General features: G+C 41.5%; 1 protein-coding gene across 3 annotated transcripts in view; it reads right to left on the bottom strand.

The window, feature by feature from the left end:
• Window positions 1-15,180, bottom strand: part of LOC110482821 (cadherin-6) — a 97,138-nt gene extending 81,958 nt beyond the window's left edge. Inside the window, exon 1 of one of the 3 annotated variants that reach the window (XM_021552333.4) lies at window positions 15,041-15,180. The gene's annotated coding sequence lies outside the window, so the exon portion shown is untranslated. Of the gene's footprint in view, window positions 1-14,658; window positions 14,791-15,040 lie in introns of those variants that run through there. The other 2 variants (XM_021552334.4, XM_021552335.4) reach the window with 2 other exon arrangements.
• Window positions 15,181-15,430: the final 250 nt, after the last annotated feature.

Here is a 15,430-nt window from a genome sequence, read left to right as displayed (position 1 = left end):
TCCTGTGTCTACATTCCTGTGTCCACTGGTGTTATAACTTAAATCTTTTAATTGTGTTTGGGGCTTTTTTCCCTGATAGAAGAAAAAAATCCGCTAGACAACCAAAATATCCTTTATGGTGTGAGAAGGTTCCAGATCATTTTCCCTCTTTGCTTGTGGCTTTTAAAGAGATCATTTCTGCAAGGAGCTAGGATTCAGCATCCTATTTTTGGCACAGTGTCCACGCTTCTGACTTTGCATGGGAAGGGTTAGAGCTGAGAAAGCAAAGCTGAGTATTTATATCACATAGGTATGTGAGCCGTGCCTTGAACCAGGCAGTACAGAAGACTTGCAGCGTATAGGTACATACCCCATTCTGCACAGTGGACAGCAACCAGAAGGCTGCCTCTGTGAAAACATATTCAGTCTTTTTGTCATCCTTTCAGGCAGGCAGAAACAATGCACAGCCCAAATGCTCCAAAGCATCCTCTACTTTGAGTTGCAGAGGCCTGTTCTCTAGCTGGTAAAGGTAATGACAGTTCCTTAAAGTTACTAGAGTTAGACATAAATTTCCTCCAAATTAAGGACTTGGCCGAGATTTTTTTTTTTTCATTTTTAATGCATTAGCAGATGGCAAATATGCACTGAGCACAGAAAAACTACTGGTTTTTGAGGGCAATGGTTGCTTGCAATGCTAATTTGGGGCTTTATGTTTATGCAAGCTAACCTGGAGGGACACATTTCAGAGCTGGGTTGAAGCTGCAGAAAAATTCAAGCAGCAAAGTGCAGAATACCAGTAACCCATTTAAAGCTGGGTGTGTGAATGCAGGGTTGGGTGTCTGCTCGTTCTAAAGAGATTCAGAAAACAATGCAGGAACAGATGTTAAGAGATCACAACTTTATATGTTTCCCTCATTCAGTCATGTCAAGATGAGACCATTTGCAAAACTTTCAAAACGGGAAGGCACTTGGCTTTGTGTTTGGATTCAGGCTAGCTGACACTCCACTGCAAGCTGATATCCACATGCCCTTCTGGAAAGGATGTCCACACAAGAACATTTTAGAGCACTGTTGTGTGGTAGAAATCAACTAATAATGAGCATCCAAAAGCAGATGTTGAGAGATGTTTACAAACTAGGTGCTGACAGACTGTTTTCATCTAGTAGTTCTTTTAACGGATATGGTATATCTGTATCTGCAAACTGTGATGACACAGACAACCTTTCCCTCCAAACTCTCTTAACCTTGCTGCAGAAAGCAACCTGGGATAACCACAAAGTAGCTATTGACCAAGGTTGAACAGCTTATGTAGTTCCGACAATGTAGTCACAGACATGGAATAAAATTAAAATCAAAGCTCAAAGAGGTCATTTTCCTGGCAACAATCCTACCCACAAATACAAGGGAAAGATGTGTCATTCTCAGAGAAAAATTTATCTTGAAGACAACTGAAGCCACATAGTATGGTCTCCCGTGACTCCCAGCCAATGTTTTGTACCTCACTTTTTATTTCTTACTTCTTTCTGCTATTTTCTTTAAAGAATTGTGATATTCTGTGTTATACCTGATACCATGCTGTTACTACACATAAGACAATCTTTTGTCTTTCTTATGGTCAGATGTGGTTTTATTTTTTTTTCTATTTCTAATTCATTTATGGTAACCAGGAAGCCATTTTTGTGAGCGAAAAATCACAGAACTCACCTGCAAATTTTGTGCACAGAGACCTTAAATCCATTCTAGCAGCTACAGAATGAATCACAATACTGCAGGTATTCAGCTATCTTTTTTAATAAATGTGCTTTAATTGGACAAAAGTGTAGCTGACATGTTTAACTTACACATCTATTATAAGGTAGAACTCAACCGTTCTCTTTTAATATGATTTCTGGTGAAGTTAGCCATATCTTAGTCAAATAATCCTACAGCTAAGACATATTTGTTAACATTTCTCTTAACATATTTGCCAGCTGGGACTCTATTAGTTTAGAACACTGCTTCCCACTATTAGACCTGTGGATATTAATGTCATACAAATAAATATGTGTTGCTGCAGAATAGTTTGATAAGTAATTCACCAAACAGATTAAGTATGAACTATCCACTCGCACTGTTGACTTCTTTGTCTCTGGCCACAGAAGTCCCATGATATTGCTCCTGCTCTCCAGACACATGGCTGAAGATTTTTTAATAGGGGAGAGAGAGAAGAGAAAGTGGGGAGAGCTAACTGCTCTAAGTTCCTGGGCATGTCCACTGTTGATAATTTATTCATGCATTTTCTTCTGCTTCCTTGGTCTGGTTTTCCACCTCATATTTATCATTACAGCTCCATGGAAGTCAATGGAATAATATTCGTTTGTCCACTTTTGACTGAGAATATGACTGGATGAAACTTTAGTCAGAACTGAAGAATAAACTAGAAACCTTGAGTGTTGTTAATCCAGCATCTAAGGGGCTTATTCCTCTCAGGTACTGCTCCCTGATTCAGCACAATCTTTTGAGCATTTGTTTAAATCCCTCTGTCAATAATGACCCACAAGCACAGGCCGAAGGCAAGCATCACAAGAAAATATTCTGACTGCAGTTCTTGGACTCTTTTTAACAGCAGACTATTGAAATGTGAATGCAGCCCTAAAACTTAAATTCAGTCTAGCACATCCTGAAAAACCAGGAAAATGAGAAATCTTTCTCTGAATGTGGTAATGCTTGTTTCTGCTCTGAAGAACCAGCAGTTTTCAGATTATGGCTCTAGTATTTTAAAACTTAAAAGCCCTTAAGACCAAGACAAAACCATGCTATTGGTTATAAGGAAAACCATGGACATGATGAGAGTTCAAATAAAGTAATGAAGATCCCTAAATAACATTTCTTCAGAACCTTTTAATGTTTTACTGACTAGAGAAGCTCAGGAAAACCAAAGTAATGTCTCCCTTGCTGTGAGCCAGTGGAGCTCATAGCCCCTAGATGACAATTTTTTCCCTTAGCTCTACACACTATGACCACCACATCCAGCCCTCAGTGAAATGAGTGTTAAATTCACTGAAGAGTATCAGAAAGGGAAATACACAAGGGAAAACAAAACAAAAAAGAAAAAGCCACAAAACTTACTAAAGCAGCTTAACTTGGAAAAGACAGTCAATGGGAAAATTAGGACAGTTTGAAAAGAGGCCATTGTTATTATTTTCTATTTGAACATTAAAACAAAAATCATCCAAAATATCTTTGCCAGAATTAGAATAAATTCCACTCTGCTCCACTAAGCTGCATGTCTTTGGCCTGATTCCTTGTACAGGAGAGTGAGCAGAGTTTGGCCAACAGATTTAGGTATCTACTCCTCACCTCTCTCACCTACCAGCATGCCTTTTTCTGAGCTGCCTCTGTAAGAGCAAAGAGCAACAACAGAGCTCCTTCTCTGTTGCATCCCAGAACACAGCAGCAGAATCATCCTCTGCTCCTCTCCTAGCAGAGGTGGACCATAAACAGGACTGGGAGGCTTATAAAAAACTGAGACACTGGGACAGAGTTGCTACTGGTTGCACAAAATAAATGTCTGAAAAGTATGTCAGGCGAGCCTTGCTCCTGTACATCTGGATTTTACTCTCCAAAGTAATGTTAGCTGGACAACATTCAGCTCCTGGTCTTGCAGATCTCATGTGACTGCCAACTGCAGATCACCCTCTGCCCCAATGGACTTCAGGGACAGTGAAGAGCAACCGAGCCCAGCATGAGGCAAAAGCCACCAGCCCATCACCAGGATGCAAGAAGCAAGTTTTCCCTCTGACACATGTGTGGGGATGAGGTACCAACAGATCAGCACAACAAATTGGCACCTGCAATATTCAGAAAAGCAATTTCAGAGGCAACAACAACAACAACAACAACAACAACAATAATAATAATAATAATAATAATAATAATAATAATAAATGAAAATATAAACCTGGGTATGGTTTCTTTTAGATGCAAATCAAGATTTAAATATAAAAATTATAGGCTTCTGTTAATCCTTCTTAGGAAGTCATAAATTGTTAATCAGACCTTAGGCAGTGTTGTTTAATACCAACTTTAATAAAATAGCTGCCTGAAGCAGAAAGACAGTTGGGATCCTGACTCTAAAACTTTGGTAACCTCATCCACTTTTTTGTAGCCTGAGGCTCTTAGACTACCATTGATACTAACTCCTTTGAAATATGCTCATTTTTTAGGCTGCTAAATTATTAAACACCTTATTAGTTGAAAGATTAGATGGAAAAAAGTCATCTCTGTATGACGGAAAATGGATTGGAAGAGGAAGGAAAAGTTGAGGGAATATTTACATAAAAGATACAGCTCTGTTGTTGATATACAGAGGTAATCCATAATCCATAATTCATTTAAGAAATGAACCCATCAAATTACATAACTACGCATGACAAATTGCTACTGTTGAGCTATCCTACAATAAATTACAAGGAATCACTCCTGTCAAGAGTGTATTTTGTTTGAGACTAAAAAAGCAATGTCGCTACAAGGTTGTTTTCCCTTTTATTCCATAGGATTTGTCTATCATATACAATCTCTCACACTTCTACCATATAATTTGATTGGGGTAGAGAAAGCTCCTGTGTGGGGTAACCACAAAGTCTCCAAAATTAAAACTGCTTTGAAAATTGCAAGAAAAGGGGAAAGGATGAAGAGGAATTATGTTTCTTCCTCGTTATTTCTTAATACTATTTGTCAGTCAGGTGAGTAGATCTTTGGAGTAAAAAATAAGAACAGTCATTTCCTGAAGTGTGATGTCTTTTTAGTGTATGTCCAGAGCAGCTTGTTAGCATACTAATTGTTTCATTTAATATGCAATACAGAGCATACTTGCTACTTTGAAGTGCTTATTCATGATGTCATGGACATTAGTGTATATTTCTTAATTAAACAACATAACAATCTTTCCTCTTTCAACCTACACTTTCTGCTGCTCTGATTGGTTTCTCTAACTAGCCAGAATAATCATTTTTCCACACAGAATCAGAAAAGGAAAAAAAAAGTAAACAATTTTAAAAGCCATTTTAATTTAATAACAAATTGGGAGCTGTATTCTGTGTTAAATTAGCACTGCAAGCCTCATATCAATTCAAGGCAAGGTTCCCTGTTCGTTACTGCTTAATTAATCAGTCCTGTTTCCATCTAAATGAAAAGTTTTCTCTCCTCCCTATCATCTCTAACATCTCATTTCAGGCAGCATATCAAGTTAATCTTGCTTACATTAGCAACTTATTTCTAATAGCTCAGTTCAATTATTTGGTTGGAGCATGGTGTTAATAATGCCAAGGTTGTGGGTTCAATCCCTGTATGGGCCATTCACTTAAGAGCTGGACTTCAAGATCCTTATGGATCCCTTCCAGCTCAGAATATTCTGTGATAATTCATCTTATCCCAGTTTGCAGATGAATTCTGCTTGGTCTCTGCTTTGTTTTGGGCAGCCTGGAGTCAATGGTAAAATAGCAGTCACAAGAGCGAGCTCATCCAGCCTCGTGATGAACCCACTATGTGAGCACAAACACCTACTTCCAACACACTGAAGCCTTTTAAACTTTTGGCTTCCTGGCGTGCCTTGCTCTTCCTGAGGAAACATGTCACTTGGAGACATGGACTTGACCATGCTGGGTTAACTCTTGGACTTGGTGATCTAATTAGTTTTTTCTAAAACATTCTATGATTGGAACATGCACAAGGCTGAGCAAAGAATTATTATCCTATAAAACAACGTTCCCATGGAAGAAGAGAAATCTGTAAGGGCAGAATACAGAAAGTTGGGTGGTATCTGAAAGCATGTCCTCATTAACATTTGTGCAACATATCCTGGAAATAAAGCTGCAATAAACATGAGTCCTGCACTACCATCAGTAGTGTATATAAAAAAGCATCAAACATTCCACCATGTCACCTTTGAAGAAGTGAAAAATAGGACTTGAACATCATCTGGTTGAATACCTCCTGCTTATGCTGACCTCACCATTCCCAGAGCTGGAAACTGCTGCTGCTGCCATAATCTGGTACATTCTACCATCAGCAGCAAGGCACACTAACTGTGGGACTTAACAATTAAGACCTCTGGTGTTTTGTATTGCAGTGAGCTGGCCCCAGTCAAACACTTACTGAAGCTGCAGTTGCTCATATGTGCTAGTCTCTCCACGTGCCTTGCTCAGTTCAGCCTTCAGAAGTTTTCTGGCTGCTCCTCGTGCTGGGATGCCTGCTTGCCCATGCCAGGATGCCTGCTGTAAACACTGCAACCCCCTCAGGCACCACCACGGCTCCAGCAGCTCTGTCTGTAGAGACCACAGCCTCCGAGACGTAACAGATACTTGCTCGGGTCAGGGCTCGAAACTAAATCTGAGCCTCAGGTGTCTGCATCACATGAAGGCTGGTTTTAATGCCAGCTTGACAAATATAAATACTTTTGTAATAGACACAAAACACACAATATTAAGTGACCATTCCAAGAGGATGAAACCTGTTTTTCCTGAATAATTCCAGTATTTACTTTTGCTCATCCAGGACTCAGGATGTTATTGCAACAGGGAAGAAAGATGTGCAGCATATTTTAACCTTCTAGATTTCCAGCAACCAGCTTCTGACCTCACATTTACCAGCCTGGTTGAAATTACAGCCTGCTGCCAAGGAAAACTCTGTCATACATTAAAGTAACTCCAATATCATGTAGCTTTGAGATATTTGACAAATGAATTATGGTGGATTAATGAGGAACTGCTTCAGAAATCCTGCAAAAGAGACCCTTACATGTTATGATATGGTAATGTATTTCATTTAATAGCAATATAAATTATGTGCTGAGAAAAGTGGGAACCTGTTCTTGTGTTGTTTTGTTGTGTTTGGTTTTTTTTTTCCAAGAGGAGCAGAAATCAGAGTGCACACTATAAATCAGAGTGCACACTTCTGTTTCTGATGGGAAGCACCGCTCTGAGAAGCACTGAATTTCAAAGCTGCTTGAGATTAGATTGTGTGCAAAATCGTGCTGATGGCTGTAAATATTAATAAATACAATACACTGGGCCAGGTTTTTTCTTCATATGCTTATGCTCTGCTTCCTCTGAAGTGCAGATGACCTGAAGACACAGGCACAAGGAGGAAGAATCCGAGTTAAGAATTGGTTTTAGCGATGCAACACACAGTGACAATTGCACAAAGGAAGAATGTCCCCATCACATGCCAGGAGAAACAGCCAGGAAGTGAAAATCTCAGTCCAGTCCTCTCTCTCCCCTCTGCAAGTGCTGATGGGAACCAACAGAGACTACAGAGAATCCTCCATGCTGTACAGATGATGCAGGGCTATACTGCTGGCATCAATGGGACATGATGGTTATTCATTACACAGGTTTTCTTTCCATCCTCATTTTGTGTAGCCTATTATTTAGCAATACAAATTATACAAACATTTGGCAGTCATGTTGTGGTCACCATGAAAATAATTGCAAAGTTGTAAACACTTCATTACAAACCCTGACATCTTGATCCATAACAACACTTAAATATTCAAACAGCCTTGTAGATTTCAGTGCAGTTTATTGGTACGTTCAAAATCAAAACTGCTCTGGGACCAGGTATGATAAGTCAGAGAGAAGAAAATGCTTTGCTTATGGCAGAAATAACTTGGTAATTATCAGCACTGAGAAGGGAAATGCCAAAGAAGAGCATTCATATTATTTAGACTTAAATGGAGTTTAGATGAAATACAGGGTTTTATAAAACTGCTTGGCACAGCATGAATTGCTTAAAGGGATGTGGCTGGTGGACTTAAGAGTTGCTTCTGCATCTTTTTCCCTTTCAGCCCTGACAACTAAATTGAGCACCAATTTCACAAAAGAAATTTGCTCCCTGAAAGATTCTACCTCTATATATTCCTGCTCTGTGATCTGCCAGGGCACTCTTCACACTATGAAAGTGAGGAAACAGGTTCTCTTCAATTCTTGTAGAGCTTGATCAGTCTGTCAAGCCAGCTCCAAAAGCATTGGGTCATAGTAGGTGGCACAGAGCTCAGGACCTGGTACTGCTTCGATCTAAACTGGCCACATAACTTTTAAATTTAATGTGTCTTTTTTTATGTGTCTTTTTCTACTTCTCCCTCTATTTTATTTACACTAAGATCAATACTTGTGTCAGGGGTATTGGTGTACACCATGTCCTTATTCAAGTAACTTCCCTTTGACTCACCTTCATATGTATGTGCTAGGAATACTACTCCTTAGATATTTACAAAGCAGGGGTGCTTTGAAATGAATTCATGCAGGCATGGACATGAACAAGAGATAGTGTGGTATGACCTCTGGCTGCCCCAAACCACAGGAAGCAGCATGCAGAATAGGCAGCCTTTTATGAGATTTCTTTTTTATCCCCTTCTCTCCCACAGGCATAAGTAGGTGGGAATGTATGAGGCAGGGAATGATAAAGAAACTCTGTGGCCAGTCCAGCTCGGCCAATGCAGACAGTAAGGTCACTGCCACCTTGCTTGGGGACAGCTCAGATTACTTTCTCCTGGGAATAAGATACTTAGTCCTGTCTCAGACAGCTCTGGAGCTATCCAGCTTGCCCCCCTACCCCACCACAGAAAACATGGCTGAACAAACAAGCAAAAAACATCCAGAAAATTCTTTGGGGAGAGAGTGTCAAAGCAGATGCAAGGAGTCCTTGAGAAAAATAATTGGCTTCCTTTTGGATCAAAAAAAGAAACTCAAATCTGACTTTTTCCCCCGCATCCATTCTTTGATCAGCTACAACAACTGAAGAGAGCAAGAGAGAGGCAGGCGGGCTGACTGCAAGCTGTACTTGCTATAAGAGCCTGTTTCAGCATCCCTGCTGTGTTATGATCTCCTCCTGTGACCTTGGGCAAGTCACTCACCTTTGTGGTGATTCGCTAAAACACGGCCAATTATACAGGCCAGCCTCACAGTGGGGCCATGTGGTGAAGATGTGGAATTCTAGAACACTTGAACAGCTTTGGAGTGAAGGCCTCACGTCAGTGAACTACACCTTGTCCCTTGAAATGAGACTCCCAAATGTGTACAGAGCATCTGTGGGTTCTTGCAGGGTTTTTTTGCAGACTACAATAAGCGATATAATTTTCTTTTTGTCTACAAAGATACTTGTGTCAAATAATGATTGCCAGACTAATGACACCCTAAAGTTACAAGCCACCAGGCGCACTCAAAGCGAATCAATTCGGTGAGGAAACAGATTTCACCTGAGTCCTCAGGGCAAAAATAAAAGCAACCGTGTTTTTAATTATTTTTACTATGGTTTTGGATCTAAGAGGATGAGGGAGGAGGAGACATCTTTCTAAGAGAGAGGGTTTTCCCTGGAGTGAGGCTGTCGGCAGGAAGGCTGGCCCCAGTGCTGCAGTGCCAGCATCCCAGCTGGGGTGCACCGCAGGAGTGGTTCTCCCACCACTCCACAGCCTCTCATGCAAGTCTGGATCACCAGGAGCTTCAATGCTAAGTGGAGTTACCATCAGAAGCAAGTATTCTCTTTGAGTTTGGTGTTACCCTCACAACAAAGCAGAGCTACATGGTAATGATCGTGTTGATTAAGCAGCCTTTGTGCTTATTGAAGCTATTAGCTGACAATTGTAATGAAGGATCAGGCAGCTCTGCTCTCCACCAGACAGGCACAAACCTGCAGTAACAGGGGAAACTTGACTACTGTTTAATTTTTGTGCTCATTTGCAATTCCTGCTGACCTTTCTCCTAGGTCCTCCTGCTCTGACTCTGCGATTAGATGCAGAAGTGGGAATGCTGGAAAGATACACCACCTATTATCTCAGAGGCAGCTGTAAACATTACAGCATGATAATGAAATTAGTTTAGCTGAGAGGAATTACGGTACCGAGTTAGTACAGGACAGATCTCATTCATAAAGTGCTCCCTTCTGCACACTGTGGTGTGTCATTAGGGAAGAGCTGAGGGGTTATGATGGGTATTTATGTTGCAAATGAAATCTAATAGTCACATTCTGGTTAGAATTAAGCATTTTCTGACTATATATAAATATATATGCACATCCTGACAAGACAGGCTAATTAACCCATAAAATATTTGCCCACAATTCCAGAATAAAACCATTATTGAACAGGTTACTTAAAACATAGCAAGGCTGGCAGTGTTCTTGAATGAGACCAGATGGAAATGCATATGTACTTTTTGTCTATGTGCCTGGTGCAGGGGAGGGTATGGAGAGCTTGTCTTGTGGCTGGGTGTGAAGAAAGATAATGCAGTATCACTCTATGTTGGATGTTTCAGCACGGTGCTATCAAGTGCTCTGTCACCATCACAGTTAAGAAATCACTTCTTTGCTTAAAGATTTTTTTTTGTAGATCCACCATCCTAACTCAGGAAGGAGACCATGTCAGTTGAAAGACCATGGTACACTCCATGGTTTTTCATCCTGATGGGGCTCACAGGCTCCCCTCACCCTTCCCCATCAGCATTGATCCTCACTGCTGCTCAGAGGGTTGCGGCTGCAGAGGAAACTATCCTTTCTGGCTTGTTTTGAGAGAGAAAAATACTCAAGGAGTAGGCAGCTCACAAGACTGGATGTACCAACCAATAACATTAATTCACACCACTCTATAAACGCTCCTGAAATTCAGTTGTCCTATTTTCTTCTGGGAATGCTCTTGTTAACAAACAAACAAAAACATAAACTCAAATATTTACAGTCTTTCTTTGGGCTTTTCAGTGCCAAATGCACAACTAGGAAAATAAAGTGGAAGACAATGGTGGCAGCCAGCCCCACCTGGAATAAGGAGATAGCCATAGGCACAAAGAGGGATAAACCTGCCTGAAGTGGGATGGGGAAGTAGCTGATGGGTGATCAGGATTAGGACACACAGCAGTGCCCTAAGAGAAGCTTAGGACCCTGAACCTGGATGGAGTCCCAACACATATCTTCACTGGGGAAGAACTAAAAAGAGACTCTTAGGCTGAGATTTACAGCATAGAAAGCACAACTGGATATGAAGTACTCACACTCAAACTTTAAAAATGCTTTTATTCAGCACTTCCTCCACCTAATTCCACTGCAGCAACACTCACAGCACAACCCAGAGAGGATGACTTTTTCTGCTGATGTTTTGTATCAATTATGCATTCTTCAAGGGTGTTTTTAAAACAGAGACTAATAATCTACCCTGTACCTTTTTTTAAACAAAAAAGACAACTAAAAGCTGCATTTAATATTAAATGTCCATGCTACATCTCAACTTTCCCCATCCCAAATGAAACAAGGCAAGATGCCATACATTTCTCCTCACAGAGCATAATTTTTTCAGACCCCTTGGAAAGGTCTGCCATGACTAAGCATGCAGCATGAGCAAACTAGCTGCTACTGGATTTTTATCTCAACCAGAACACATTTAAACTTGAGAATGGTATTTATAATGCAAACTGAATCCTGCACCGAGTCAGCAGAAGAGATTTGCTCTGTGTGCCACAGAACTCTTCACTTTCTGCACAGGATGGGGGATTCACTTTAAAGATTTACATTGAAAAGATCCTAAATTTGGCCCCATCATGACAGTCAGGATAACCACAACTGATTTTATCAGCACCGTTTCTAAGAGCTATGAACTCAAGAAATTATATAGGAAAAAGGAAAAGGAAAAAAAGAAGCAAACCCCAAATGATGCAAAGCCTTTGAAGACAGAGGAACAGTTACTTCAGCTAACTAGGTCTTCAAGGGGTTAATGAAGAAGTCTCCCTAACACCCAGCTTCCAAGGCAAAGTCTTTCCCACATGCTTATGATAATCAAAAGATAGTGAAAACCAATTCTACTTCATTCTGGTATAATTGCAGCAGAGCCACTAGAGGAATCGTAACCATTATGTAAGATGAGGCACCATCACAATGGGGCCTGCTGCTTCAAATGCGTTCTACCTACTCTTTTTTATAGATTTCAGCTACCTTTCATTTTAGTAATTAGCCACCATTTCCAAGGAGATCCATAAGTAATTTCCTGTACATCTTGAGCCATAATGCTGCAAGATTGCACCAGAAAGGTAGCACAATTTAAAAGTAGTCAACAAAGGGCAGGTGACACACTGAAAAGTTCAGTTAAAGCATGAGACAGCGACCACCATTTCATTTAACAACAGATAAATGTTGCTTGACCACCACACAGCACACAGGCAACCACCAGAAAACCCAACAGTGGTTCCTTCCAAACCCCAAAATACTGCAGGAGTCTATTAATAAGCAGCATATCAGCATGCTGAAAACTTCTTCAGTCAAAGCCAAAATTATGTAGCAAACTTGAGGGGACAGTGGTCTGGAGGGAGGTTCCTGTGCAGAGGAACCCAGTATGCTCTTGAGAGGAGGGCTGCTCATTTAGAGAAGGATCTCAGCTGGTGAGATCACAGGCACATTTATAACTTCTATCAAGTTCACATTAGTTTTGAGATCTTCTGCAGAAAGCAGGGAAAAAAAAAACCCCACATTTCTTAACATGTCTATGTTTTGCTTTGAAGGAAGTCTCTCAACTAAATATTATTGAAACAGCAGATGGCAAAATGCAAACTTTATGAAAGGGAAGGCTGCCTTAAGCGGCAGGTTACTGTTTGCATGAAAGAGCTGTGCAAGGGAAGAAGGGAGGGAGGAATGGAGGGAGAGAAGAGTCAGAAGTTAAGATGCACATTTCTAGCCGAACAACTTGGTTAGAAAATGATGACCGTACCTATAAATATAATCTTTAGAGTGCTGGCATGGAGATATGCAAGAGCTGCGAACTGGTGTGAAAATTAAAATACCTAGAGGGACTAATAAGTCCCTATGGGGACCCCAGTTACTTAAATGGCTGCAAAGGATAATTGCAGAGAACTGCAACAGAACTGAATCAATGCCATTTTCTCTAGGAAAAAAAAAAATATTGCTGCTCTGATTACGTTATTCTGAAAAGACTGGCTTCTTTCCTCTTCCCTCCCTCAGCTCAAAAGTCAACTGCAAACCACTAGAAATATGTCCAGAAAGATTATGGTGCAGCTGAAAGCCAGAAGCATATGAGATTATATATTTACTGGTGCTGTGTCAGATAACATCTGAGAGGAGAGGAAAAAGATACTCAGCTTTGCAGTCTTTATTAGCATGTTTAGGCTCTTTAAAGGAGCTATCCAATTGTGTCATTGCTGCCAGGCCTTTAAAACTGTGTATATCCATGATAAAGGAATCTACTTAATCTTGATCACAAGCCTCCGAGCCCTACCCGACTCTCCTGTGACATGCAAACTTATTGCCTTTAAACAGGAATTAGAAAAACAGAAATGAACAGGGATGCACCATTACCCATAGCATTATATTGCTCGGGAACAGATGTTAATCAATTTTATGGAATGTTTTAAGTAACATGCAAGTACTTTTGTAAAGAACTGTCTGCATAAGAGAGATTTCAGCCCAGCAAATATAGGAGATAAGCCTTTATCTTGACTGGGAGAGCAATGTCTATTTTGATTAAAACCAAAGAAGTCTGCACGATTGAGCAATTTTATTCCCTTGGAATTATGTCATTTCCAGAATGCTACTACACATGGTCCTGTGACAAAAGTGAATGGAAATAACCTTGCTCTTGATTGTAATGTTCTCCTTGCGAAAATGTTCATGCATGTAGCTCATGAAGTACACATGTAGGATGTACATTCAATCCTCAGAGATTCTTGAATACACAAGAACTGTACTCTTTATTCCAGCTGTGCTAGAAGAACAGTAAATTTGGAGAAAGGACTGACCTTACACTCTCTAAGTAATTTGTGCTACTCAATCAATTTCTCATACACTGCTAACAGAACTTTAAAATCCCAAAACACACACAAATAAAAGGAAAAAGGTGCCCTATCGTCTCGATTTGAATAAAAGTAGTAGCTGTGCCATCGTGCTGAGAGTAATTCAGGTCGTTAAACTTCTCGAACCTTGAATGTCATCAGGAGTAACTTAAGTGACCATCCACTTGCACTGAAAAAGTACTGCATTTAACTCTCCGTAAAATATGGATTTTATTGCAGCAGTGACAGGACTCCTTTCCACAGCCATTGACCTCTACTGCTATTGCTTATCTCTTGACTCGACCTTCTGCATAAGAATACACAGATGTAGTATGCAAACTGTTTTCCCTGCGTGTGCATGTAAGTAGGTGTTACATATATATGAATACATAAATAGTTCAACCTAGCCGACACAGAAAGTATGTTACCAGCTCCTTAGAAACATTAACTACACCACCAAATTCAGCGCTTGCTTTCTGCAATTACCCAAATTCTTTCCTGTAAAAATGCCTGTACGCCTACCCTCTTACTTCCACCTCCTCCAGCACTCCTCAACCCCGTTCTTTTATCAAATAAAAGACTTCACATTTGTCAATTCCTGTAACGTCCCCCGATCTGCTCGCTCTGCCCCCTTCTTTTCACTGAGGGAGCGCCTCATTTCAACTGTGTTCTACATTCAGTTCTGCACTTTGCCTCGGATTTCGCTCATGATCCGAAGGGCTTTGCCTTGTATTCATTTCAAAGCAAGTAGGCAGTATCAAGAAACAGAGACAGACTTTAAAAATTATTATGTTCTAGTTATCAATCCTTTTGCTGTTGTTATTACTAATTATTATTGTTATCCTCTTCCAAGCACACACGACCCTTCTCCCGCTCTCACCACCTCTCCTCGCCCAAAGTGTCTCGCTGGCGATGACAACCCCCAGGAAAACGCCGCATCCCTTCGCCTGACTTAGAACGCCAGCAAACACGGTCCCCACACGCCCCTGAGCGCCGGGCAGGGCGCGGAGCCCGGGGGGATCACCGCGGCGCGGCGGCAGGGACAGAGCCCTCCGCAAGGCAGCTGCCAACTTTGCAGAATAAGTGCTGTCCCCTCCTCCGTCCCCCCCCCCCGCCCCCCCCCTTAATTAACATTCCTAATAAGCACGGCAGAAAGAATAAGAAAGAAAGGAGTGGAGGAAAAAAAAAAAAAAATCAGAAGGCGGCTGGCTGGTGAGAGCTCCAGCTTGCCCCTCCTGAGGTGCAGAGCCGCATCTCCTTACCGGCACGCAGGGACGACGCGGCCGAGCCTCGCCCGGGTCGGCGGCGCGGCAGCGCAGCTCCCTGGCCCCTTCTGCCGCCGCTCAGCCTCCGCGCCTCGCACTAGGGCTGCCGCTCGGCCAGCAGCACTTTTTAACTCCGGCATGCAGGCAGCCCGAGCCGAGGGGGCTCTCTATCTGATTGGTTTCCATTCACTGCTCCTGATTAATAAAAAAAAAAAAAAGAAAAAAAAAAAAAAAAAGGGAGGAGGCGGGGGAGGGAAAAAAAAAAAAAAAAAAAGCCAAACTCCTCCCTCTCGGCTTGGCTCCCCGGCAGGCGCGCACACGCACCCGCACATTCGCGCACCCGCACCCCTGGCGCCGGCGCTGCGGCTGCCGGGGCCGCCGGCGCTG

Source organism: Lonchura striata, chromosome 2 (genome assembly GCF_050655825.1).
Source record: "Lonchura striata isolate lonStrDom1 chromosome 2, ASM5065582v1, whole genome shotgun sequence".
NCBI lineage: Eukaryota > Metazoa > Chordata > Aves > Passeriformes > Estrildidae > Lonchura > Lonchura striata.
Note: the sequence above shows the minus strand (reverse complement) of the source record. Positions and strands in the feature narration are given on the sequence as shown.